General features: G+C 54.8%; 1 protein-coding gene across 2 annotated transcripts in view; it reads left to right on the top strand.

Moving 5' to 3' along the window:
* Window positions 1-6,116: 6,116 nt before the first annotated feature.
* FAM222A (family with sequence similarity 222 member A) overlaps window positions 6,117-27,397 on the top strand; it is a 59,226-nt gene continuing 37,945 nt past the window's right edge. The window contains exon 1 of one of the 2 annotated variants that reach the window (XM_057491360.1): window positions 6,117-7,176. The gene's annotated coding sequence lies outside the window, so the exon portion shown is untranslated. The remainder of the gene's footprint in view (window positions 7,177-27,397) is intronic. The other variant, XM_036904032.2, reaches the window with a different exon arrangement.

Here is a 27,397-nt window from a genome sequence, read left to right as displayed (position 1 = left end):
GGTGTGAACATAGCTTAAAGCAGTGGAATGGCATCTCTGAACGGCTGCAGACAGTTTAGCAGATCCCCTCCCTGCTCCATCCCAGCCAGAAAGGGGGCTCTGGGGCAAGGGCGGAGTCACCTTCCTGGAGCTCTCTGGGTCTGAGCCAGGGCCAGGAGCCGTGGGAGGGAGCCCGAGGCCCTGGGCAGGAAGCAGGGACCCGGCCTACTGGCCTATCCAGGAGGAGGCCGAAGGGCCCAATCAATGCTATCTCCCCAGGCCATGCCGGGCCAGACATTGATTTTTGCCGCTGTTGTTAACTCCCTGTTTATGTAACGCCTGAACTTTGCACAACCGAACCTTTCCTGTGCAGAAGAGGGCCTGTTGCCATGAACACCGAGCCGCACATGACAGCCAGGATGCGGCGGAATCCCTGTTTTATTGGCCTGAGCTGAATGTATTTTAACCTTGATAAGTCAATAACTTTTCGTACAAAAGGAGATCTGCTAGGTGGGCTTGCGAGGGCCTGCTGGCCCTTCTAGGCCAGAGGGGAGGTATTGGGCTGGGTTTAATGCCCTGGGAATGTCCCTGCCACTCAGAGCCTGGGGGAACCAGGCCCAGCTGGCCCCGGGAGCAGAGATGGCCTGGGCTGGTTGGCCGTGGGGACCACCCCCACCTCCAGGCACTGTTTCCTGTTTGTTAAGCCCTTCAGCTAAATCAGAAACCTTCTATCTATAAAAGACCCAGCAGGGTTCAAATCCTGGTCACACCCACTCAGGAGCTCTCTGCCACCCTTGAGCAAGGCCACTGACCTCAGCCTCTGGGTCCACAGCTGTAACACAGGACTGGGGTTCCTCTTCCTAGGCTTGTCGCAAGGTTTACAGACGAGGTATGTGAAGCACTCGGGGTAGATCCTGGCCCACAGTGGGGCCTCACTTGATGGATATTGTTATTATTGTTGTCACTGTATTTTACAATAATAATCATTATATTTGTAGAGCCCATTAGGCTTTTGGGTATGTTGTACCTATTTTCTCATTACAGTCCTTGGGATAGGTAGGGATGGGGTAAATAGTCCCAACTCTATGAGGAAACTGAGGCCCAGGGAAGTTGCCTGACTCTTCCAGGGGTCACATGATGAGATGAGGGGGTAGTTGAAGGGAGGAAGCCTCCTGCCTCCCAGTCCAAAGCTCTTTCAAACTGTTCACAGGAATAGCCACTCCCACCTGACAAATACACGCACTAGTTCCCAGCCACAGACTCGTGGCAGACATCACTATTGATGGCAGCACATCACTCTTTCCCTTTTGAGCCTGGGTGAGGCCTCAGAATCCTCCTCAGCACAGAGCTGGTGTTTGAGATGAGAGTCATATGGAACTGTGTGCATCCAAACCTCTGGGTTCAAGTCCTGTCTCTGGCCCCAAACTTACTGCATGACTTTGGACCAGTGCCTTCTCCTCTCTGGGCCTCCTGACTCCCAGTGTGGAAACAAAGGGGGCATTTAATGGTTCCCAGATTCTCTGGAGGGTCTCACGGATAGAAGGGACCCTCACCACCTCCTGGTTCCTGTCCCAGCTCCCCAGGCCTCTTGAACCTTCCCCAATTCTGTCAACAAACATTGACATTGCATCTACTATGTGCCAGTGATTATGCAAGGTGCTGGATGACAAAGAGTCCTCCCCTCCAGGAACTGACAGTCTATGCAGGGAGTCAGAAAATAAACCAGTCAACCCACAAGTGCTCAGGGAGTTGCCAACAGTAATAAGTGATAGGAAGGGAAAAGTAAAAGGAAGGTGCTCTGGGGAAGCTAATTGCAGATGGGGTGGTCGGAGAGGGCTTCTCTGAGGAGGTGACATTTGTTCTGAGACCCAAAGTATATTGACGAGCCAGCCATACAAAGCACAGAAGGAAGAGTGTACCAGGTGGAGGGAACAGCTTGTGCAAAGGCCTTGAGGTGGGAAACAGTATGGCACTTTTAAGCAACTAAGAGGAGGCCAAAGCAGCTACAGGAGAGGGAGTGAGGGGTGCAGGGGTCAGTCCCAAGGCTACCTGGGCCTGCTCAGCCCCCTCCTGTGGCCTCTTTGCCCCATCCCCCTAGGCTACCCCAGGGAGAGGCTCCAGGTGTTGGGCCAGGGCTGGGTGAATAATAAGGTTACACGTGCCCCTTCTTCCCCCTTTCCTCCAGGAGGAGCATAAAGAGCTCTTTCTTTCTGCTTATTAATAGCTCTGATTAAATTATCTCTGAAAAGCCTACGTGGTGTGCACCAATGGGGGCTCAGCTCCCTCCAGGCTCTGGCCTAGATTACGGTAATAAGGGCAGGTGAGGCAACTGGGGGCTGGGGTGGGAGGCTGGGGCAGGCCTGCTCCCCCACCAGGACAAAACTCAGTCTTAGCCTCCTCGCCTCCCTCCCCAGCCCCAGCTCAGCCTCTGACCTACCTCCGCTCTTGGACAGTCACAGTTCCCTTACTTGGGACACTAGGCCTTTGCGTTACTGTTCCCTCTGCCTGCTCCTTGGCTACCTCCTCCTTTTTCACAAGGCAGTTGATCAGTCCTTCCACCATCACCAGCCCACCAGCTAGGTCGGGTGCCTGCTCTATGCTTTCCCCCCTCTCCTGTTACCCTGAATGATAACTGTTGTTACCTTATCCCCCCATGAAACAAGTTCCCCAAGGTCAAGGGCTATGTTGTGTGTGGATCATCGCTGAAGCCCCAGTGTCTGGCACAGAGCAGGTACTTAGGAAATGTATGAATGAATGAATTAGCAGAGTTAAAGATGGAATGAGCATGACTAACCTTATATAAATGGGAGGGTAGAAATAAAAGTTCCAGGCTTCAGACCCCTTGAGCAGTGTCCTTGTAGCAATTAACCCCATTTCACAGGTGGGGAAAACTGAGGCAGACAGAAGATGGGTCACATGGCTAGGAACCTAAAGTGTGAAGATCCAAACACAGGCAGGCTGGTTCTACTCCCTCGTCCTCTCCCTCTTTTTCCTGGCCCCACAGGGAAACAAAACAAAAGCCTACCATGGTCATTCATTGATTCAGAGATTAATTCAATAAACCTTTATGGACCACTGACTATGCCAGGACTGTGTTATGATAAGGCAGTTTAAACTCAGCTCCTGCCCTCATAGAGCTCTAGGTTGGTGGGGAAGACTCTCCAATCAGTGGGCCACTATAAAACAGATGGGTACATCTATGAAGGGGAAGTGCTCCAGCCTAGAGGGCAGTAGTCAGGGAAGGCTTCCCAGAGGAGGTGGTACCCTAGCTGAAATCTGAAGGAGGAACAACTACCTGGAGGGAGGATATTCTAGGTGGGGGGAACAGCATGGACAAATACCTGGAAGCCAGAGGATGGGAGAATTTGCAGTTATTTCAGCAAGGCTGTTATGTAGGGGGTCTACAGGATTAGTAAGGAATGAGGTGCTCTCTGTGCCTGTCCCTTGGACTCCTGGCTGGAGCCAGGATTCAGGGATGGCTGCCTGGTGGTTCTGTGGACCGTGGCAAATCCATCTTGACACTGTCTCCATTCACGTAATGCAGAGTTATTGGACACGACCAAGGTGGGGAGCATGGCGGGGGGCCTGACTTCAGGGGGTGGGTGTGTGGGGAATGGTGTGGGCTGGGGGCACTGTGTCAGGGCAGGGCGTTACTGAAGGACTGAGGCTAAGCATCTGTGAGGTGTTCACCTGCCTGGAGGATGTGACAGGCACCTGGAATACTGAGTGACATAGCTACCTTCATGCCTGCTGCTGTCTGAAATCCCACTGTTAGCACATGGCCTCACAGACTGTCAGAGATGGAGGGGCCTTTGAGATCCCAAACCTCTGTCTGTACACTGGAGTCACAGGGGGACCTTTAGAGGCTACTGAGGCGGAAAGGGGGTGCCAACTCCAGAGAGTCTGATTGGTAGGGCTGGGTTATGAGCCTCACCCTCCACTTTACAGCAGAGGAAACTGAGGTGTGGAGAGAAGAAGAAACTTGACCTCAAGTGGCTGTACAACCAGTGGCTGGTACAGGGAGCAATAAATCAAGGTCAGGGGCTCTGGTGTTTGAGAACCAGTTCTGTCATTGTGTGACCTTACTGCAAGTCACATGGCCTTCCTCAGCTGTAGGACGGGGAGAACAATCGAAAAAACTTCACACGTTGCTGTCAGGGTGAAAGGAGATAGAAATAATGTGATATAAATAGGACTGAGCACAATGCTGGGCACATAGTAGGTGTCAAGTCATGGAAACCTACAATGGAAAAAATTGGAAAAAAATTCCAAACTTCAGAAAAATGATTGTGTGATCCTGCTGCCTTCTCCCCATCCTGCCCTCTTTTTCTCCCTGGGGTTTGGTTGTAACTGTCCCTTGACCTGCTGTCCCTTGCCCTGCGCCCGGCTTGAGTCTGGCTGTGCATTCTCCCATCTGTCCACACCCTGGGTTCACCCAGTGTGTTGCTGGGGCAACCTGCCTGATGTCACTGTCAGCCCTGATGGCTGGCCCTGAGCCGAAGCTGCTGGTGGCTGGATCATATTTCCAGGTAAACTCCAGGGATGTTGGGTGGGTCGGCCAGGAGAACTAGAGCAGGGCACCCAGGTGGGGAGCTGCTGGCAACGGCATGCATGGCAGCCTGAAACAGGGCCAGCTCCTGCCCTAGATAAGGCAGCAGGTGGCCTACTTGGTCTGGCCCTGGAGGATCCCTGCCGGCGCCTGTCCCAGACTCTGGGTAGGGGTGGGTTGGCTCCTAAAAGTAGGTTAGGGCCCAACTATAATCGTCCCATTCCCCTGGGTATATTCACCAGGGTCTCCAAAGCTCTCTCCCTCTAGATGACCATACTGGGCATTTACTGACCATTTACTGTGTTCTGAGTCCTTTCCACACAATAATTCACTTTGCCCCATAACTCTGTAATGTGGGAATTATGATACACACACAGGAAACTGAGGCACAGAGTCATGAAGATAAGGGTCCAAGGCCAACAGCTGGCAAGGACAGGGCTGGAATCCCATTCAGGTTCCTTGGGGTTCCAGCAGATACTCGGACATAGCCTGAGGGAGGTGGGAGGCATTCTGGCTGCTGCTTTGCATTTTTGTAAGCATCCGGAGGTTTTTTCCTGGAAAGCTGGCCCCTCCACTTTCTGTGTAATGGACACAGGGCAACTGAGGGCATTGCCCCTCCCAGGACTCAATTTCTCCAGCTGTAAAATGGGACTGCTAAGCAGGCCACCCATAGGATATCAGGCAGACCAAATGAGAACCTATGAAGCTGCTTAGAAAGTAAAAGACAAGGTGCCGTATAGTTTGATGGACTCAAAATTTGGGCCCCAGATGATACTGTGCCTCAGTTTCACCACCTGTTACATGGGGGCAGAATACCAGTGCCTGCTTTCCATATGTCTGGTGTGGATTCCATGAGGTGGAACTTGCCAAGAGCTCAGCATAGTGTCTGGGTATATATTAGTGCTCCACAGATAGTAACTGTGATACCAAAAATCTATCACTGCCCAAAATATGCCTTGGAGTATAACACTCTTAACCTCACGTCTCTTAACCCCTATTTCCTCTATAAATTGGGAGTATATTATTATGCCTGCCTTATCAGCTGTCTCATCTGTAATGAGATGGGATGATAATACAGGGTGGTTGTAAGAATTAGGATTACGTGGTAGCTTGCTATTCTTTTTATTATTTTTGAAAAATTCCTCATGGCATTGTTTCCAAGATTAAGTGAAACGATAGAGATGATACATTTAGCACTGTGCATTGCCCCAAATATGTGCTTAACAGGTTTTTCATCCCCTCCATTCGCGGCAGAGACTACAAGTACGAGCATGCCCTGCGCCCCCAGTCGGGCCCCTCCGCCCAACGCGGGCGCGCTGCATGCTAGGAGTTGCAGTCCTCGCTACTCAGGCCCCGCCTTGCCTCAGCTTGTGGGAGGAGGTTGGAGAGCCGCCCTGCAGGCCTTTGAATTTTGCCGCGAAAAGCGCGCGTGGCGGCCGCCGGCCCCGCCCTCCGCAGGACGCGACGCCGCGTCACCCTGGTAACCGCCTCTCGGCCGCCACTGATTGGGCCAGACCACAGGGGGCGGGCGGGGGGCGAGACTCGGCTGCCGCTGCCGGCGCTCGCGCCTGTCAGTCGGGCCAGAGCACAGCAGCGTGTCGGACTGCCGGGCCGACGGCTCCACGGAGAGGCTGCGCGCGCCAGCCGGGGGAGGTGAAGAGCCGAGCCCGCCGCCTTCGGGGCGCGGCGCGCGGCACCCGGGCTTGAGGCGAGGCGCCGGCGCGCGCTAGGCGGCGCGAGGCTGAGGCCCCGGGAGCCCCGCGCGCCGCCCGGGGCCATGGGCGCGTGAGAGCCCGGCGCGCGCCGCCCCTGCTGCAGCTCGCTAGCTCGCACGCCAGGTGCACAGTCCTCTGGGCCGTCCGCACATCCACCCTGCGCCACCCCGACTGGTTATTTCTCGGCACCGAGGCCCCTGGGGCTGCATCCGAGCCTCCGCCGCCCGCTGCAGCTGCCGCGGCTGCCACTGCTCTCCGGCTTCCCCTCCCCCAACACCCGGGGCTCGGAGCAGGAGGAGGAGGAGGTGGGGCCGGTGCATTCTCGCCGCCGCTCTTCGCAACCTGCGGGGACCGGTGCATGCCCCGCGAGGAACCGGGGCTGCTGCAGGTGCGTGCAACCCCGGAGGAGACGACTCCCCCACCCCCCGGCCAGCCGGGGGGCTGCAAGCCACGGGCGGGCGGTCGAGCGAGAGGAAGCAACAAAGACAGCTTGCAGCTGGAGCTAGCGAGAGGGGCCGAGGCCTCCAGGCTCCTGGCTCAGGAGGAGAGGGAGTCCCGAGGAGCGGCGCCGGCCGAGCTGCTGCCCTGAGCAGGACCCCGAGGAGAGGCGCAGCGCCGCCCGGCGCACGCTGTGAGCGCAGGCCTTGGCGAAGATGCACCGCCTGAGCGCCCGCGCGGCCCTGGTTCCTGGAGGGCGCGACCCCCGCTGAGCAGAGACCCACCCCCTCCCCACCCCCCACCCCGACTTCGGACAGCGCCGGCCGGTGCCTGGATAGCCCTCACAGCCAGTGTTTCTTCCCACCCGGAAAGAGGCATCGGCCCCCAAGGGGGGCTTCCTCAGGCAGCCTTTGCCACCTCCGCGTGGCTGCGATCCAGCGAGCCGAGAGTCGTCGCTGCTGAGACCTGGTGCCCTTCCACAGCCTGGCTGATCCTGTGAGTTCCGCGGGGCGGGGTTCCGGGCTGGAGCTAGAGGCACTCCCTGGCGTTGGGGCAGCCGGATTGGAATTACAGGGGCCTAGGACTGTTGGGGATCGTGAAGCAGCGGTGCTCCCTGTCTGCCCCTTTCCTTACACATGCAGGCTTGTATACCAGCCAGCCGGCCCATGTGGAGGTTGGGGGCCCGTTGTGCGGACTCCGCGGAAACCCTGGCCGGGTGTGTGCCGGGGAGGAAAGGTCACCGCATCCCTAAACCCAATAAACAAAGGTAGCGGCTCCATCATTCGAAAATTCTCTGGGAACTCCTGCGTCTTGGGGGGAAGGGAGTACCCAGGATGAAACACCTTGGGGTTCTCCCAAGTAGCCTCTGAGATCTTCAAGGGACATCAGCTCAGAAAAGGATGTGGAGTCCAAACCATAAAGGGGGCTGCTTTAGCGGACTGTCACCTCTTGCGGCTGGATCGTAGCAGGGTTCCCCTTACAACCCACGTTCTTCTAAAAAACCGAGGGGACCTTGGGTTCCAGTGGGGCCGTGGCATGATGTTACTTAGGCCTCTGACCTCACGGGTTGCCGTGGTGACGTGGCTTGCTTGACCCAAGGCCAAAGGGGGGGGGCGGTGTCGTGGTAACCAGAGCAAGGCTGGATACCTTTAGATAGTGGAGGGGTGAAGGCAGACTTCCCCCACGCCGAGCTTCAGTCCTTTGACCTAAATCCCCAGCTCCCCTGTGAGGTGGGGGAGGGAGGCAGTGCCAGCTGTCCCTGCTGATGCTCCTCCCCCCAAGGACAGGTGTTCAGCTTTGCTCAGATAGCCTGGCAGTGCCTGGGGGCTCACGACTCCAACATAGCAACTTTCTGCTTTCAAAAGGAATGCTATAGTGGGGACCTCCCTGAAACCCACTATGTACCCAGCCAGCAGGCTGAAGTCCCCAGGGTCTCTAGAGAGATGTGGGCCTCTGGCTTAAAATGGGCTGCTTTTGCCCAGGGAAACCGTGGTTGCCCACCCCCAGCCAGGGAAGGTGCAGAGGAGCTGCTGCCCTTCAAGTCCAGGGCACCCCGCTGCTGCTCAACCACAAGATAAGGGGTCTTGGCCCAGCCTGAACTCCTAATTGCCCCACTCTCCTTTGGTGTTTAAGTTGATTTTGACCCTGCAGCAGCATGGTGCTTATTAAGTGAAAGGAGGGCAGGTCAGGCCCATCAGTGCCAAGGTTTAAGTAAAGTGTGTCCCTGCCAGGGGCCAGCTTTGATGGGGGTCAGACACCAGCCTTCTCTTCCCCCACCACACCCCAGTACTGGCCCAGTTCCTTTTGAAAGCCCAGAGAACCCCCAGCCAGCTTCGTGCTGCTGGCTGGTTGATTCCTCTTCTAAGTTCCTTCCAGCAATTGCTGCCAGTGTCAGATGTGATCACATTTCTAGGAAAAGGTTAGAGAACTGTGTCACCGCTTCAGTGTCACGGGGTGGGGTGAGAGCAGAGGGGAGTGTGGGTGGGTCATTCTCAGAAGCCAGGCCCCTGTTTCCATTCAGCGAGCATTTTTTCCTGTTCTCCCAGGCTCTCCAGCTGGATTAACAGGTCAATAAATATCAGCGATGCTTCTTTTGGGGACTTGGCAGGGAGATGGTATTTCCAGCTGAAATGGTGTCGTTAAACACACAGGCTTCCAAGGACAGAGCAACAGCAGATGGGGGGAGAGGTGGGCAGAAGGGCTGTTTGCGCTGCCTCTCAAAGCTTCCCAGTTTAGAAACAAACTAGGAGTGCACGCCAGAGATCCACAAACACAGGCAGTTGGAGGTCCTCCGTGGAGTATTTACACTTACACAGCCAAGGCAGAGGGAAAGGCTGTCAGAATTGGGCGATTCCTTCTGTTCCCTTCCCTGGGCTTGGCAATAGTACCAGACGATGAGCAGGAGGGAGTGCCAGCTTACTCAGCGTCTCCCTATGTGCCAGGCATTGTATAGGATCTCAGTTACTCCTAGGAGTGGCTCCTGGGCTGTGGCCCATTTTACAGGTGAGGAAACTGAGGCTCAAAAGAGGAAGTGATGGGCTACAGTGCTCAGCCAGGCAGCCACAGAGGTTTGGCCCTGAATTGCCTTGGCTCAAGTCCTCAGGCTTTCCCAGCCCCTTCCATGGGTGAAGGGAATACTTGTTAGGGTCCCTGCAAGAGTGAGTGGCTATCATCTGTGGAGGGAGTCCGGCCTCACCAAGATGCCTTGGCACACTGAAACCTGGGTTTGAATCCTGCTTGCTCATTACTTACAGGATGGTATTGAGCAGAGTAGCAACTTCTGCCCTAGCCTCGTGGGCAGCCTGTTGCCCTCTCCCTGGCACCTCTTTCTCCTACAGCACTGGGGGAGGCAAAAGGTATGGCAGAAAACCCACCTGCCAGGAAGGGTTGAGAGAGCCGGCCCTGGGCTCCTTGTCATCTGCCCCTCTGGGCTCATCTCGGGGAGGGGTGTGCAGATGCCCTCAGCCATCCAGGGACCCTCTTGGCAGGCACTCAGCTGGTGGGGGAGTTAAGGATGTAGATGGGGCAATGGCAGTTTTGGTAATTTGCTTCCTGAGCCAGCCTGGAGTCAGGAAGGGCCCTGTAGGAGGCGTGCTGTGCGACTCCCAGGAAGGACAAACAGAGATCCACCAGGCAGAGGAGTGGAAGGAGTGTTCTGAGCATTGGGAGTGGCCATGGAGTGGGCCTGTGAGTGCTGGAGTGTGCTGAAGGGGTGGCCCTGTGTCCTGGGGGCGTAGGTGCGTGGGCCAGGCATGAGCAAGGGAGTTAGGGCACCCCTGACAGGGATGTTAACCCTGGACACCCCTTCCAGTGGTGGGGGTGTTGGGGGCGGCCTTCTGAGGACTCTGGGCAGTCTCCTCTCTCAAGGTTAGCTCCCTGCTTTCCATCCCCCAGTAATCCTTATCACTTGTCTAATTCCGTGTAAGCTTGCCTATCCCCTATCCCTTCTGAGCCTCACAGTTGCTCCGGACCAAGGCTGGGGTTGGGCTGCTTAACCCCCAGTGGTGGGCAGTGGCTCATGGGTAAGAGCCAGGCTGTGGATTGGGTCCACCCTTGTTAGCTGTGTGACCTTGGGTAAGTACCTTCACTTCTCTGAACCTCATCCTCAGAACAGGGCCTTGAATGGCTCTCCCTGTCCCTCTTGCAGACAAATGTGAAAGACTCCAGGGCAGGCAGGGACCCCCACCCTTCCAACTGCCTCTTCTGGGTCTCCCACACACCTACCCAGGGCACCCCACGTGGTGAGCACACGTGGCTTCCATCTGAGCTTCTGGGGGTGGGTCCTGCTCCCCAACCTCGCTCCTGCCCCCTCCGCCTTACAATCCCTCACAAACCGAAGGAAGCGGAGCAGCTCATATTCATGAACCGTAATTCAATCAGGCGGCGATTCCTCTGGGCTCGGGGGTGGGGGTAGGTGGGTGGTGAGAACGAGGAGGCGCACACAAAAGGGCCGCTTTATTACCTCCTGCGGGCCGGGAATTGCTGCTCTCCCCCAGCAGCGGCCGGAGCCGCCTTTATTGTGTTAACCCATTTGCGTGTCAAGAGCTATTGTGCGCTTTCTCCGCCTGTGCGGGGCGGACTGCGGGCGGAGGGCCGCACACCGGCCGGCTGGTCACCTCCGCGGGCGCCGCCCACCGTCCTGATTGGTTGCTAAGTGATTTGCATCCAAGGTAATCACTTTTATCTCAGAAGGATGTCGACTATAATTATAAGCCACTGACATCTTTTGAAATCTGCCTAATGACTATTTTAGTCTGCACGGGCTTGGGGTGGGAGGGAGGATTCTAGAGGCTGGGGTGGGAGGGGCGGAGGCTGGAAGGGGGGTGGATTCTTTCCACCTGGACTGTTGATTCGTTAGTTGAGAAATATCTGAGTGCCTACTGCGAGCCTGGAACAAAAGACGGGTCAGAGACTGGGGCTGTGTGTGTGTTTGGAGGAGTGGGGGGGGCGGGGGGGCTGCATTCCTACGGGCAGAGTTTATACCATTTCAGAGATGGTGAAGTAGAGGCAATGAGGAATGAGCCACCTGCCCAGAATCACATACCCTGTAAGTGGTTGGAGTCTCTGACCCCCAGATTCATGTGCTGTGCAGTCCAGTAGGGTTCAGACAGCGGTAATGATGGTAATGGTTCCTGGTAGAGGTCACCTGTCTGGTCCTTCCAGGGTTCATGTCATAGCCCTAAGAAATGCAGGTGCTGTTACTACCCCCATCTTACCAGGGAGGAAGCAGGGTGGCCAGAACTGGGGGCACACCATGGGCAGTGAGAAGAGGGTGGAAGGGCAAGCCTGTGTCCCAGCTCCCCCCTCTCCAAACCCCTCTCGGTTCCAGTCGAGTAAACATCCAGCAGCAGCCTTGGTGAGGGCAACCTACTGGCCACTCTCTGGGTGGCAGAGGAACCAGACAACCCACAGCCTCCGTGGGGAGTAAAATGAATCTGCAACTAACTTGGATTCTGGACACCACCAAAGCAGGGCTGGAGAACAGACATTGAGGAGGGCAAAATTACAGCTGGTCATGGAGGGCTTCCTGATGGAGAGGGCTTTTGCTCTGGACCTCGAGGACTGGGTGGATCTGCCCAGCATGGAGTGAATGGGGTTGTCGCTGACTGAGGGAGTCTGCGAACCAAGGGCATGACCAGGAAGAGCAGGCAGAGCTTATAAGAAGATGGAGGTAAACTAGGAGGGTGGGCCTTGAGTGCCAAGCTAAGTACCCACCTGTCCAGAGAACAACAGCTGGAAGTCCGTGCAGGTGTCTGGGAAGAGGGGTGTGACTTGATCTGGGGGCTGTAGAGGTTAGTCTGGCCACTTTTGCACGGTCTTGGAGTTGTGGACTGGGATGGAATACCTGGCCTCTGCACTCTCACTGGCAGTGTCCCTCAGAAAAGTCACTTTACCTCTCTGGGCTTCACTTTCCTCATCTGTTCAAGGGAATAATAACAGTTTTCTCACAGGATGAGCTTACTGAGCCTTTCAGAGCTGGGTGGGCTCAGACACAGGCCCTGAACAGCCTTCCTGGCCCCACAGCAAACCAGCATCCCAGCCACAGCAGCTGTTTGGGGCCCTGGGAGCCCCTGCCATTGTGAAGAGGGCACAGGAGACAAAGGCCTGGGAGGTCAGGGGGTAAAGCCCAGGCTGGCTGTGAACAGGCTCCTGGGGATGGAACTTAATGATGCAGAACTTCATGACCCAGAGTCTGTGGGGAGGGGAGCCTCCCTTGGAGGAGGAGAAGGGAGGTCCAGCCACCAGCTCCCTGCTCCAGGGTCCCCTGCCAAGGAAGGGCAGCTTCCTGACAGGTTCAGGCTGGAGCTTGGCACCGGGGGAGGCAGAGGTGGCAGAGCCCACCAGTCTCCAGTCCCGGGCCTGAATTTGGGGATTGGCCCTGCCCCTCAGCATCTGTGTAACCTCAGTCCCCTCATCTGTCAGATGGGCCAAGGATCCACTTCGGAGGGCAGGTGTGAGGCTTGGCAGTAACCGACAGCAAGTGGGCAGTAAACAGGAACTGCTCTTTTTGCTCTTTATTCATCCGTTCATTCAGAAAGATTCACTGCTCCATGCCAGGCTCCCTGCCAGGTGCTGGGGACACAAAGATGAACAAGCCCAGTTGCCTTGAAAGGTGGTGAGGCCTCGGATACAGTCACAGTACAATGGGTTAGTCACCACAATACAGGAATTCACAGTGTATAGGCAGTGTGCCAAGAGTGAAGGGACAGCAGTGAACAAGTTAGGTCTGGCCTCTGCCCTCTGGGGCCCCCAGTCTCTCCAAGCATGCTAGGAAAAGAGATCGAAACTATTACTTCTGGCTGGGGTAGCCAGGGAGGGCTCCCTGGAGGAAGAAGGCACTTTTGGTTGCTGGCTTCAGGGACTTCCACCTAAACCCCTTTGCTTATCATGGGAATCACAGGACACTGTTGGCATCTGCTGTGTGCCAGACTGAGCTTCCTACTTTGGCATTGTTCTTTCATTTATTCCTCATATGGTTCTGGTTCTGGGAAGGGTGTTTTTATCCCTGTTGTATAACTGAAGAAACTGAGGCTCAGCAAGATGAAGCAGCAGCCCAGGGCTACATGGCAGGTTAACAGAATCCTCTTTGTTATCTATGCAAGCTTTTGCCTGTCCCCTGCCTGTGAGGGCACTGGGCTGGGTGGGGCCATCATAGGAGGTCCTTGAGCAGGGATTGAAAGGGCCCAGTTCTGGGCCAGCTGTTGTCTGTATGACGTGCATGACCTTGAGCAAGTCACCTCCCACCCCAGCCCAGCCTCAGCTGTGTCCTCTGTAAAATGTCAAGGATGGCAGTCCGTGGCAGGCCTGGCTGGCCTTATACTGTTGTGCCCTTGGCAGACATTGTCAATCAACCACTGCCCTCTTCCCCTGCTGAGTTCTTCCCCTGACCTTGGGTTCTTTCCAGGGCTCTGGGCAGGCAGCACCAGTCAATCAGTGGGGCCTATGAGCTGAAGCCTGCTTGCCTGCCTGGCCTTGAGCTCAGAGGTTGCTCTGGCCTGTCTCCATGTGGTTCAGAGGACCAAGGTACCAAAATGAGGGATTCTGGGGATCTTCTTTAAGGGTATAGATTCTTTAGCCACAAGAGCTATTGTGTGAGAGTTTGTTCCCTTCCTCCAATTCCCAGAAAGACCTGCACCCATGAAGCCCAGCATGTGCTCATTGGAAGCACTCTGGGCAGATTCTAGATGATTTCAGTCTAGATAATAATAATAGCATTTATTGAGCCCTTCCTGAGAGCTAGGTCCTTCATGGGTACCCCATGTTCATCATTTTGCAGAGCAACTGCAGTGTGCCTCTTAGCACCTCTAGGAAAAAGGCTGAACCCATTTTAGAGATGAAGAAACCAAGGCTCATAGTTGGTAGGCAGAGTAGGGTTGTACACTTGCCGAGCGGCTGAGCTGGCATTCATACCCAGGTCTTAAAGTCCACAGCCTGAGGCAGAGCTGAGGGTGGCAGGCAGGGCAGCCTTCCTGGAGGAGGTGTCATTAAAGTCCTTACTGGCTAGAGGGCTTCTCACAGGCAGAGCTGGGCCTCCTAAGAAAGGGAGGGGAGCCCTTCTAGGTGGAGGGAACAGCATGAGAAGCAGCTCAGAGGCAGGCAAGCAAGAGTGCCTAAGTTGAGGGACTAGTGTGTGGCTGGAATGTGGGGAGAGAGGGCCCACAGAGGGAGGCAGGGCTGTCTTTGCCTTTGGACTTTTGCCCTCCTGTAGCAGAGAACTGTGGCAGTTCTTTGAGTAGATAAATGATCCGGTCCCAGTGTGCATATTCAATATTTCCACAAATCTGGGGTGAGGTCAGCTAGTGCTTGAGGTTACCTCTGGTCTATTGGAAGCTTATGCCTAGAACACTGCCTGGCACTCAGTAGGCAGACAACCAAGAAATGCTTGTTGAATGAATAAATGAATGCTCACTGGACCAAAATGCTTCTGACCTCCCTGTGGGCCCAGCTACAAGGAGAAGAGGCCAAAGTCCCTCTCTCCAGGACAAGTTGAACACTAGGCCTGGGCGTTGGGGCTGGGGAGGCAACCAGGCTGGGGCAGAGCTTCTCTCCCAGCACCACTGACCCTGCTGCCTGTTCTCAAGACCCTTTCTAGACCTTCCTGCAGGCCTGTCCATGCCTGGCGAGCAGCCTGGACCCAGCACTTGGGGGGATAAAAGATGAAGGTTCGTGACCATTTTTTAACTCAATAAAGGGGAGAGACAAGCTGCAGGCTGCAGGCCGGAGATATAATTAGTTCGCAGCAGTGGCGCTTTCTTGATTTAGCTTCTGAGAGAACAAGACAAGGATGTTATACCCAATTAGCAGTAACATCCAGTCGGAGCCTCAATAGGTGAGATAACGAGCTATTTTTATGACTTTTCTTTCCCAGCTTGGGTTGGGGGAGCAGTATCAGGGCCTTATTTCTTTTCATCAGGGAATAATTATTAGCGATCTCAGGATTTCCCAAAGCCAAATGATGCATTTGCTAACCCAAACAAGCAAGCATCCCAGGGCAGCAGCTGGGGTGGCAGGCTGGTGTTTTGAGTCCAGTAGTGAAAGGGGTGCAGGCCCCTAACCCCCATTGTGAAAGCCCTCTGAAAAGGCTCCAGATGCAGAGAGTTCATTGTTTTGGCAAGGGAAGCCCAGGTCCTTGAGATATTCTCAGTGCCTGCCTCAGTTTCCATACCTGCCTCAAAGAGGCATAAGGAGGCTGGGCCAATTTCCCTAGGGATGAGGAAGGAACTGGTTGTGGCCCTTGGCAGCTCTTCCTGGCACCACCTTTCTGCCAGCTGGGCCAGAAGCTCCAGCTCTTGAACCTGCCATTGCACTCCACCTGCTAGACCCCCATTATAGCTCGCACTGCCCAGCCACCCTCCTGCCTGTCCTGGGTCCCAGATCCAGCCTCTGGCAAGGGCTGAATCATGACTGGCTCCACACCCCCCTCCTCATTACCCCTGCAGCCAGAGCACCAAGCACTGGCCAAGTCTCTGCTGGGCAGGGAAGCCCTGCCAAGCCCCACCCCAGCTGCCTGGCCACACTCCGACTCCTGGCGAAGGCTAGGGGATGCCCAGACAGGGAGTTGGCATGGCCATTGTGACATCCCATCAGTTTGGGCCCCAAGCCCAGAGCAGGTTCCTGGGCCTCCGCCCGTCCTGCAGAATCTGGCCCCACCCCACCCTGAGTCCCATCTCCCTGTCAGTATGGAGCCCCACACTCATGGTTCAAACAACTGACAGATCCAGCCATGCAAAGTGGGAGTTTAATTGCAAACAGTTTTTATGGATCATGGGCCCATCTGTGCCACCATATGCAAAAGGGAAAAAAATCCCCATTAAAAAAAAAAATTCTCCCTACCCCACACCCCAAACTGACTCCAAAAGAAACAGTTGCCAAGGTTTTTCTGGCTGGAGCCAAGCATGGAACTGGGACCCCTCCTGGGGGCTTCCTGCAGGGTGAGCCTGGCAAAATCAGGGCTGAGAAGGCCCCATCGGGCCTGACTGCTGAGAGGAGCCCATGACCTCCACACCCACCAGCAGTTCCCGAGCCCACTGGATTCTCTCACAGCTCCGGGCCTTTGCTTGTGCCACACAGCCATCCAAGTACCCACTGTCCTTTCTCAGCCACCTTGCTGTTTGCATGGCCTCTAGAGCAGGACTTGGCATGGAGTGAGCACTGCACAGCATGAGAAGGTGGAAATGGACAGTGCTGTGGGCTTCCTTCCCATTTCTAGCCCAGGAGGATGAGGCTGTCCAGGCGTCAGGGACTCCCTTCTTCCCAGTGACCCAGGCCTCCTTGCGTGGTGCCCAGCCCAGCTTGGCAGATGAGCGCTACCCAAGGGCTCAGCAATCTTTAGGCCCTTAGAAAGGGTTTCCACCTGGGGCCTGGTCATTAGGCGGTTCTGAGAGGACTCACCTCTGGGCAGCCTGCCAGGATTCAGCTGCCATGCCATCCATCCCAACTGAGTGACTTCAGATTATCATTTTTCCCTCTCCATGCCTCAGTTTTTCCCTCTGTAAAATGGGATAAGAAGTCAATGAGATGGTGCATGTGAAATGCTTTTATATCTGTCATCTCTCTTCTCCAAGGAAGGTCACTTTGTTCACCAGTGTCTTCCGCAGTTCCTAATCAGGACACTCAATGTTTACTGAATGAATGAATAAGTGAGGTATTTGGAAGACTCTCTGGGAGAGAATGGGACACAGGCTTCTTTGACTTGCTAGAAATTCAGGGTTTTTACACCCTTTCTTTTGGAGTCTAGAAACGGTTCAGAAACCTGTGGGGATTATGAACTCCATTCTACAGATGAGGAAAACTGAAGCTCAGAGAGACCAAGGGACTGTCCCAAGGTCATGCAGCTGGAAGGGGGCCAGAGCTGGGACTGGAACTCAGCCATGTGGCTTCTAGTGATTGAGGCCCTGCCCCTCACATCATAGGTGAAGAAGGATAGGCCCAGAGTGGAGAAGGGATTTTGCCAGTGTCACTCAGCAAAGAAATAGTTGACAGCATTTGTGGGGGCCTTCCTACCCCCAAGTAAGATAAGGAAACCGAGGTGCTCCAGCGTCAGAGCCAGGCCAGCCAAATCCTACTGTTCCCCACCCCGAGGTCTGCACCCAGGATCACTGAACCCATGGGCTTCCCCATCAACTTTACAAGCTGGCAGCCGAGTGGGTGCCAGCAGCCAGGCCCCAAGCAAGGGTCCTGATGTCCAGGGCCCTGGACCTGATATTCAGTATGGCTCTCCTGCAACAGATAGCAGGGAAAAGTGGGACCCCAGGGACCCAGGTAGGCACAGGCTAGCCAGGCCCCTGGCAGGAGCTCAGGCCAGGCTCCAGGCAGCCCATTCCCCGCCCGGCAGTGTTCACTGGCTCCCGCTGTAATCATTAAAACTATTAGAAGGAAACGTTCGCTTGAAGCAAATGTCAGGCGCCGAGTTGTGCTTTGTAAACGCTCACAATTAATGCCAATCAGGCCCGGAAAAAAGCCGGCCCGGAATTCTGTCTGTTTCGTCTCATTTGTCAGCTGGTGCCGTTCCATGTTGCACATTTTCATACAATTGCTATAAACATAAAAGGGAAACTCCACAGTGTTCCTGGGCGCCCGGATGGTGCGCGCTGGCTTAATTACTTGGTATTCCGCTGTTCACTTGGCCGCCCTGAGCGGGTGGGAGGGAGAAAGGGGGACTTTTGTATGGCATGGTGAGGGCCCCTGGAGGTCAGCCAGGGAGATGGGTCAGGCTCCAAGCCCAGTTCTCCTGCCCAACTCTTTGTAGGTCGTGTGGCCCACGGAGCTGAGGACACTTATGAAACAAGAAAAAACTGCTAAGATATGTTTGTAATATCTTCAAAGAGAAAAGGACTCAGCGTCCACCAGCTTTGGCTTTGAATCCTGAGTCCGTCTCCTGGAATGATCCATCTGATGTATTGCCTCCTCCTGCAGGGTAGGCACTGTTCCACTTAGCGGCTGGGCCTCAGTTTGCCCATCTGTGAGTTGGGGGTAATAGCCTAGTGGTCAGGATTTCAAGCTTGCTGGGACTGGATTCTGGACTGAGGGCATCAAGCAACATTTTCCTCATTTGGTTGGTTGAGGGAGTGTCAAGGCCCAGGGAGCATGAGGCCCAGAGTGTTATGGCTAGAAGTGGTGCTGGGACTTGTACCCAGGTTAAGGAACTCCAGAGCCTGTTGTAACCATTGGCCTGTCCTTCCACGCCCTCCCAGGGCAGCCATAGGGTTAAAAGAAGCTAAAAGTCCTAGCATGCAGTAGGTGTTTTCATAAACAGTAGCTGTTGTCCTACAACTGCCTGCAGATGGGCCAGGGCAGTATGGACTCAGACCTTGGCCTGAGGGTCAGTACCCATACGTGTGGACATTGCTCGATGGAGAGTGGAAGATGCAGTGGACTGTGAGTGGTGCCATTCTCCTCCCTCCCCAGGGGGCTGGGCCCATGAGGCTTCCAGGGTACAGGAGAGGGAGATGCTGACAGCCTGCCTAGCCAAGCCCCAGGGACTCCTGACTGCCTCTCCGTCCCCCAGTTGCCTTAAATCTGGCTCTGAGGTGCTGTTTGCCCGAAAGGCCCTGCGTCATCTAACTGAGCCCTCAGCAGCCCAGATAGTTGGGCATGTTATTATGATTGTGTCCATTGTACAGATGAGAAAACTGAGCTCCAAACTGACCTAAGGTTATAAGCCTGGGGAAGCTGGAGCCCAGTTCAGGTTCATCCATTCCCAAGTCTTTTTGGCACCTTCCTAGCCCCCTCCTCATCATGGCATGGAGGTGAGGCCTTGCCGCACGCTACGAACCCATCCCAGGGCCCTCTGTAGCTCTTTGTGGACAGGGTCTTCTAAGGCCAGGCTGGCTCTGCAGGGACACACCGGCCTTTGTGTAGGCTCGAGTAGGCTCGGGCCAGGCAGAGCCGCCAGTGGAATAGGGAGAGGGCAGTGCAGCCCAGCCGGCCAGGAATAAAGGCTCAGAGTGGGGAATAGAGGCTCCTTTGTGTGGTGCTCAGTGGAGGAGGAGGTGCTGCCAGCTGCCACCTTGTGTGACCAGAGAAGCCCGAGCCCTCCACAGAGGTCTGCCGCCACCCCCAGGGGACCCGCCTGGGAGCCTGCCATCTTCTTCCCACTACCTCCTATCACCATGATTCGCCTTTCTCTTGTTTCCTGGGGCCTCTGGCTGCTAGAGGAGCCAACAGCAGCCATTAACCTGGTTTGCTGTGGGCCTGACAGACCCTTCATCAACCCTGCAGGTAAAAGACAGTCACCCCAGGTTACAGGTAAAGATACTGGGGTCATGGAGGAAGGCAATTTACTGTACTCACACAGCTGGTTATGAGGCCAGGATTTCGCCAGCTTCGAAGCCTTTTCTTTCTATGGAGTTGCCCTTTGTGCCCTGCTGGTCTCTGGTTCCAGGACCCAGGGCTGCAACTTGAGCTGCCCACCTCAGTTGCCTGGGTGGCCTCCAGAAGGCTGTGGGTCTGTCCCTCGGTGGGCACCAGGCATCCTCTCCACCCCTCAGTCCTGGCCAGGCTCTGGGCTCGTGACTGCAGCTTTTGTGGAGATTAAGAACAAGACCCTGTTGAGGCTTTCCTACCCATTAAACTTCTTTGAGCCTCAGTCTCTTTACCTTAGAAATGGGAATGAAATAGAATGCACCCCCAGGAGCACCGGGGGATGTTGTGCCAGGACAAGGGTAAACGGGCTCTGAGCTCAGCACCTACAGACTGCACAAATTTGCTGTTTCTGGCATTCCTACCACCTCCTGGGAGAAATAAGGGGACAAGCTGAGACAGTAGGTCAGTGGCAGGGATGTGGGGGGTAACTCTTGGGAGCGTAAACACATGGCAGAGATTGTCTCATTGGGTCCCTGCTGCAACCCCATTTTACAGGTAAGCAGACTGAGGCTCAGATGATTTGTCAAGGGTGACAGGGCCCCAAGAAGCCTGGGAACACAGGGAAGGTGGCTTCCTGGAAGGCCCAGCCCTTAGTCTCCTCTGGACCCTCACCTGGCCCATCGGGCAGCTGTCCATCGCCGACACTGACGAAGTCCTCTTTGTAAGGCCAGAACCACACCTGGGAGCCCTCAAGGGCTGCTTGGCCTCCCGTGGCATATTCTGGCAATGTGGCGATTCCTCCTCTGTGACTTCGCTCAGGTAGGGCCTTCCATGCACTCCTCTTCCCTGGTAACCCTCCTCCCCTCGGTGTGGCACATAGGCCGCAGTCAGGTCTGAAAGGGAGATGCAGCCCTGGCCCTCAGGGACCTGGTCCCCGCCTCACTGGAGAAACAGATACAAACAGATCAGTGACAAGGCGGCATCCACTGGGATGGGTTCAAGTGCAGGATGCCCTGGGGGGCAGGAAGCCACCACCCCTGCTCTCCTTCCCCTTCAGAAGGGAATGAACACTTCTGAGCCCTACTATGCTCCTGAAAATGTGGCCGTCTCATTTTAGTCCTCCTAGGGCAAATCAGAGGTTCTAGAGGTGGGAAAAGAGCGTCAGGAAGGCAGATACCACAGGAAGGTGAGACCACGGAGCTTCTGAGAGTGGAGGCTTGGCCCATCGCACCCCGGAGCCCGTGCCCTTCTCCAGGGCATAAAACTCAGGTGCCCGTGGGGACCAACCTGGTGACATAGTGAATAGAGCTGCTGCTGCTTGGCCTCATGGGAATGGGCTGAGTGGTACCGGAGCTGCTGGTTTTAGTTTGTTTTCAAGAGAAAGTAGACAATGAGAATTTTAGATGGAATTTTCATTTTTCTTAATATTGGCAACCATATCACAGTTTTTTACTGCAGCAAACAGGGCAAAGAAAAGCTGTTTTGGGCAAGGTTTGCACCCTTCAGTGACGTGGTGGTGTCTGGGCGGAGAGCATGACGGGGGTCCCAGGATGTCTTGCCTTCCCTGTGCCTGACCAGCGAGAGTAGCTCTGAGCAGTAGCTCTGAGCACCCCTTAAGACACCCCCAGATGCTTTCTCTACCGCCAGAGGCAGGAGGCAGGGCCTGAGCCCTGCGAGGGCACCACCCAAATAGCTATAATCAGCAGCCTCGCCAAGACTTCAAACTCACCCAATTATCTTGCAAGAGAAAAAAAACACAAAATGAAAACAAATTAACATGTTTGCATAGAAGCCGCTGCAGCAACACACACAGACACGTGCATGCACATGCTGGCGCACGCCCCAGCAAAGCTCAGAGATGCTGCCACCCCTCCTTGGGCCTGGCACCCACCGGGCAGGGCTGGGCTGGGCCAGGCGGTCCTTACTGCCCAGGGCCAAAACGTGCCCTAAGCCCAGAGACTAGATTGTCCCTAAGCTTGAGTAGGCAGTGTCTCAGTCTGCCAGCTTTCAGTGTCTTTGTGTTTATTCAATTTAATAAACACATGAGATGCCTTTTGTGCCAGAATTTAGCCTCATTGATCTGATGGGGAAACCAAAGCCCAGAGAGGTTCGTTGGCCTGCCTGAGACTGCACAGCTGGCAAGTGGAAGAGCTGGGGTTTGAACCCAGACAGGCCGGCTCCAGGGTGCCCATTGTAACCACCACACCTCCATAGTTCTCTCTTGTCTGTGGATGATGTGCCAAGACCTCAGCCCAGCCTTCAAGGGCCCTCCCTGACCCAGCCCCTCCAGCCTGTGTCCATTCTCTCGCACACCCTGCCCAAACTGCCCACCCCCACCCTGTGTGCTGTCTCATGCCCACATATGCAATCTACCAGTCCCTCACTGGATGACTTTGGGCAAGGGGCTTCCCCTCTCTGTGCCTCAGTTTCCCCTCTTGGAAGATTGGGATAATAATAGTCCCTACCTCAGAGAGGTTAGGGGGATTCAGTGGATGAATAACTGCTAGGTACTGCCTCTGACATCTCCCCATGGTGGGTGGTTCCTGCACCAGAACGCCCTTCCCCATCCCTGCACCACGCAGTCGGCCCTGTGAAGCCTGACTCACCCAATTCACTGAGTCCCTCCTGGGTGCTTTTGGGCTCTATGCAAGGTGCTGCCCTTGCCCCCAGAGCTCACAGTCAAGGCATTCAGATGCTCCCTCTTGCAGAAAGCTGCTCCTCCTCGGAACAACCCCTCTTTTCTGGGCTCCCTTGAAGCTCCATGCAGGTTGCCAGGCATATGCCTAATCACCCTGGCAGTGCTGGTTCTTCTCTGGTCCCAGCAGCCCAGCACATGGCAGTCCTTGGGCAGGCGCTGGGGAATGGAGCCATAGTAGCCTCTCCCATGCTCACCTGGGAATATCTGGGGCTCAACCCTGGGAGGTGAGGGGTTGGACTTCAGGTCCTAGAGCTAAAGGGTCCCCAGGCCAGAGCTGCCGATGCCTCCCTGACCGTGGACAAATCCCTTTTCCTCTCTAAGCCTCTTACTGTCATCTTTAGCCCGTGATGGAGGAAGTGAGGGTGGACATTGCCAGCACAGGGAGTGCCCAGTGGATAGTGGATTTCAAGGAGCTAAGAGGAGCCATGGTGAGAGTGGTCACTGCTGCTGAGTGCAGGGTGACATTCCCGAGTAGTTCCTCACCATGGGTGGGCGGGAGGTGTGCCTCTGTTTTTCATATGGAGAAACTGAGGTCCCAAAAGACTCAGTGACTAACTCAAGACAGTCCTGCTGGTCAGTGCCAACACTATAATCCTAGGTGTGTGCTTTAGCCGCAGTGCTGTTGGGCCCTTCCTGGATGCCACTGGTCCAGGGCTAAAGGGGACTGTGTCTCTCAGATCTAGAGAATAAGGACTAGTAGGATGCCATCCTGGTTGTGGTGGTACAGGGCTGACTTTATTGGCCTCAGGACGGCCCCTTTGACATCAGCCTCTTGGCCTGTAGTCATGCTGACCATTCAGGGCCAGAGCAGCACCCAGAGGAGGTGACCCAGTGCCTGCACAGGAATAGCCAGTGGGACATCGGGTGCCCACTTGGAATCCCAGCCCTCCCTTGGCATGGCCCTGCCACGGGCTTGAGAGTTCAAAAGACCCAGTTTCATGTCTAGAGGCCACCAGGTGTTCTCTCTGAGCCTCTGCTCCCTGCTGGAGAATGGTCAGTGTTGGTGTACCCACACCTCTCAGGATGGGTTCTAGGCTGAGACATGGCATCCAGCACATGGCCGCTACTAGATAAAACAGCCCCCTGCCCAGACCTCCTGAGGAAGGGGCACCCCCGTTCCTCCAGAAGCTTCCCAGCTCTTGAGCATCCACGACATGGCTGGGGATATGGCTTGTGTTGCCTCCCCTCTCAGGCCCCACTCACCCACCTGCATTGACGAGCACCTACTCTGTTCTCTGGGGGCCTAGATGTTCCAGATGTACAGAGGGAATTCTTGGATTGAGGTGGTAAAATGCAGTGAAATGAGAGGGGAGAGACCCAGAGGGCAGATGACCAGAGAGGAGAGGAGAGCTGTAAATACAAGGAGTGATGGGAAAAGAAAAGCCCCAACACATCCCTCTGGTCTGTGTGGATTTGTTGAGCATCTACTAGGTGCCTGGCCTTGAGATAAAGGAGACTGAACATGGGCCATGCAGTCTGTCTGAACCCAGCCTTCTTGCACAGGGCTGTGGAGAGGGTCTCAGTAAGATGACATTAGTACTAACTGTTGAGAGCCTGGGATTGCACACAGAGGTTCAAACCCCTGCCCTGTCCCGTGGGGGTAGGAGCCAGTTCCTGTGGCTGTCATGGAGCTCTGTGTGGCAGGGAGCATGGCCTCTTCCTGCCCAACCTTCTGAAGTTCTGAGAACAGAAGCTGGGGGGGATGGGTGCACAAGACATCAGGAAAAGGTTCTTTTTCCTTCTCCATTTCAAAAGTAATACTCATCTTTTAGCACTTGGAACTGACACGTTCTGATGAAGAAAGATTCAGCCATTATCCAAGTGCCCAGAGCTAAGCACTTGGTCTCAGGTTGGGGACATTCTTCCCAGGTGTTGGCCATTTGGGGAGTGTCTGATTTTGGCTTGCATCAGTGACTGTTGCGGTCAACCAGGGCTCATGTGAGTTGGTACATGGACGTGGCTAAGCCTAGGGCCTGGCCCCAAGGAAGAGCCTGCTACATGCTAAGCCTACTCAGAGCCCCGTGCCAATTGGCACTTTCCAACCTGAGCTTCTGGGAGCACCCTGGCCGACTGCCCACCCTCCCAGCCCCCCATTGTCTGGTGTGGGGGTTCAGAGCAGTCGTTGTGCTGCACACATCTGATCCTGTCTTTGCCACATCAGATCATTTGTAACCGTCACCAGGCAATCGGGCCTGTTGCTGATTCAATCTCGTCTTTGTGCTGTCACAGCCATTTTTCTGCGCTGGGCTGATTTTGAAAGGAGGCCCATCCTCTGGGCCTGCTTTATCAGAAGCAGGGAGAGATTTTGGTGGGGGGCGGTTGTGTGTGTGTCTGTATGTGTGTGCATGCACGCACACACATGCACACACGTTCCTCACATGTGCATACACACACATGCACAGGCCTCTGCCTCTTGTCACTGAGAGTAGAATTTAGAATGAGGTGGGTAGACAAGGGCCGTGAGCTGCCATCACCATCCCCACCTGAGCACCTACTGTGTGCCCTGGTGTGCAAACACAGCAGAGTCTGTGCTCTGGTAGACAGAATACATGTTAAGCCATTCACCAATAAGATAATTTCAGGGTAGTAATGACAGTCAAAGAACTGCAGTGGTGGTAGTATAGTGGTGGGGGCAGAGGGTTGCCAACTTACGGTGGTCAAGGAGGGCCTCTTGGAGGAGATGATGTTTGAGTTGAGGCTTGGATGAAGAGACAGACTTGTCATAGATAGCCATCCATCCTAACTGAGATGTCCTGTAAGTAGAAAATCTACCCCAGATTTCAAAGATTTAGTATAAAAAAAGAACATAAAATATCTCTCTAGCAATTTTTGAATATTGATTACATCTTGAAGTGATATTATTTTGGATATATTGGGATAAAATAAAATATTAGTAAACACAATTTCCCATGTGGGTCCTAGAAAATTTATAATTACCTTATATTTCTGTTGGAGAGCACTGGTGTAGTCTTTAGGTGGAGACAAAACTGTAAGTGCAAAGGCCCTGGGTGAGACCAAGGTTGGCCTGTTAGGCCCAGGGTGAGCAAGAGGAGAGGAACAATGTGGGTGGAAAGCAGGGAAGGAGTTCGTGCAGGCCCTCAGAGGATATTGCTAGAAAGATGCCATGGAAGCCAGTGGGGGAGTTTTGGGTGGAGAAGGGAGTGAGTTTCACGTGGAAAAGTTCATCCTGGCCCCTACAGGGTGGACAATGGGTAAAGGGGCCTGTGCAGAGTCTGGGAGGTGATGGGACACATGGTCAGGGCAGGGGTCTGTTGAAGAAGAGTTGCCGAAAGGACCTGCTGGAGGGTTGGCTAGACTGGACTTGCTCCCCAGAAAGCTGACTGCTTCCCTTGGCTCCTGGATTTTGAAGCCTCTAGGCCTTCCCTTCCTGCTGCCTCCCTCCCCGCACATCCCCACCTTCCCTGGCTGCTGCTGCCTCATCCCTGAGCAGCTGCTCTCTGTCACGTCAGTGATTCTCAGTACGCCCCAGCTCCTTGTCTCCAGGTGGTCAGTGGTTGAAATCCCTTTTGAAAGTTATTTAAAAAAAACAGAAGTGATGTGTGTTCACTGTAGAAAAATTAGCAATACAGACAAGCACAAAGAAGAAAAATCAAACTCCCAGAAATAGACATAGTCAGATGACCAGGCTGAGACAGAACTGGGGTTGAACCCAGGGGGGTCTGGTCCCTACACCCCAGTGCTGCAATCATGGTACCCTGTGACTGGCACGAAGGGAACCCCCCCCCCCACCAGAAAAGGGCTTAGAAACATGGCAGCCCCAGTGCAGCTCTCAGCAGAGGGCAGGAACTGCCCACCTGGCCCACATATGATTGGGGTTTGCTCCCAGGGGGTAATATGTTTGTGTTATACATATGTTTTATCTCTCTCACACACACACACTGTTGTCAGGCTAGTGTGTGCTCTGTCCTATTTCTCTGCCTCTACCTGGAAGGATACTCATTTCTGCTTCACCCTGACCCCCAAGGAGCATCTGTTGATCCTTGGCTTTGGGCAAAAAAATCAAGACCAACCCTCACCAGCCATTTTTATCCACTTCTGCAACCTGATCCTGGCCTCTGTATCCTCAGCACTCCTGCCATTCCTGCCTGGAGCCCACTCCTCTTCCCTTTCTCCTACCCCCTTGGGATCTAATCCTCAAGCCCACCGGGCCCAGCCGCACCACTTCCACTGGGCTTCCTGCCCCCTGCACCAGCCCTGTGGCCCTGGAGACCCCTTTCCTCCTCCAGCCTCTTGTTCCTCAGGGAACACAGACTGTAGTGATTATGTTTTTACTGGTTGTGGAGTGGGTTGAATGAGGTGATGCCTGTAAAGTGTTGAGCCCATGGGTAACACTAAAAATAACAATGAGCTCCTATTATTGCCCTGATGATTAGATTTTCTCCTTCCCGGTTGCTGGGTTAACCCTAAATTGTGGGTGCAGGGACCTGGGTGGATGGAGAGGGGAGGGGGATGGCTGGGAGTACCTAGCCCCTCCCAGCTCCACCACGGGTCTTATCCTTTGCCCTCTACACAGTGCTCCCTTTCCTGGAGCCACTGTTCCTGGAGTCCTGCGGTAACGCCCGCTATCCTTTTAGTCTCCACTTACATGTTCCTCCTGGAAGGGTCCATGGCCTCCTCCAAAAATACTGTGTTGGGGCCTTTCTGTGGAGCCCCACAGCCCCTATTATGGCATTATAGCACTGATGGCATTCAGCACTGATTCCCGGTTTCCCACTCCCCAGCTCCACCCCTGCCCTACCCTTTGCTGGAAGGTGACAAAAGAGACTTGAGTGCCACTTGTCATTACAGAGCCAAGGCTGGAACTAGGGAAGGAAGGAATGACGCATATAGTCTCCCCTCCTTGGGGCCTTGCTGCTGGGTAAGAGTGCTTCAGGAGGTGGAGCTAGGAAGGGGGTCTGAGATTTGGGGGCTTTGCTCTCCCAGCTAGGGCTTCCTGAAGGCTCTTTTTCATAAGAACAGGCGCCTGCCCCCTTCACTCCTGAGATACTGACCCTTGGGGGACCTGGGCTCGGGGAGAGGTTGAGGACCCTGCCCTTGTTCCCTCTGTCTGGGTGGCCCTGCCTGGCCTCACACAGATGGGGTGCTCTTGACTACCCACTAAGAGGGTTTCTCCTCTGCAATGTGGAGATGCTTTAATTCCCCACACACCAATTTTTGTCAAGTCTCCAAATTCTGCCTGAGACCTCATTCCCC

Source organism: Manis pentadactyla, chromosome 14, assembly GCF_030020395.1.
Source record: "Manis pentadactyla isolate mManPen7 chromosome 14, mManPen7.hap1, whole genome shotgun sequence".
Taxonomy (NCBI): domain Eukaryota; kingdom Metazoa; phylum Chordata; class Mammalia; order Pholidota; family Manidae; genus Manis; species Manis pentadactyla.
Note: the sequence above shows the minus strand (reverse complement) of the source record. Positions and strands in the feature narration are given on the sequence as shown.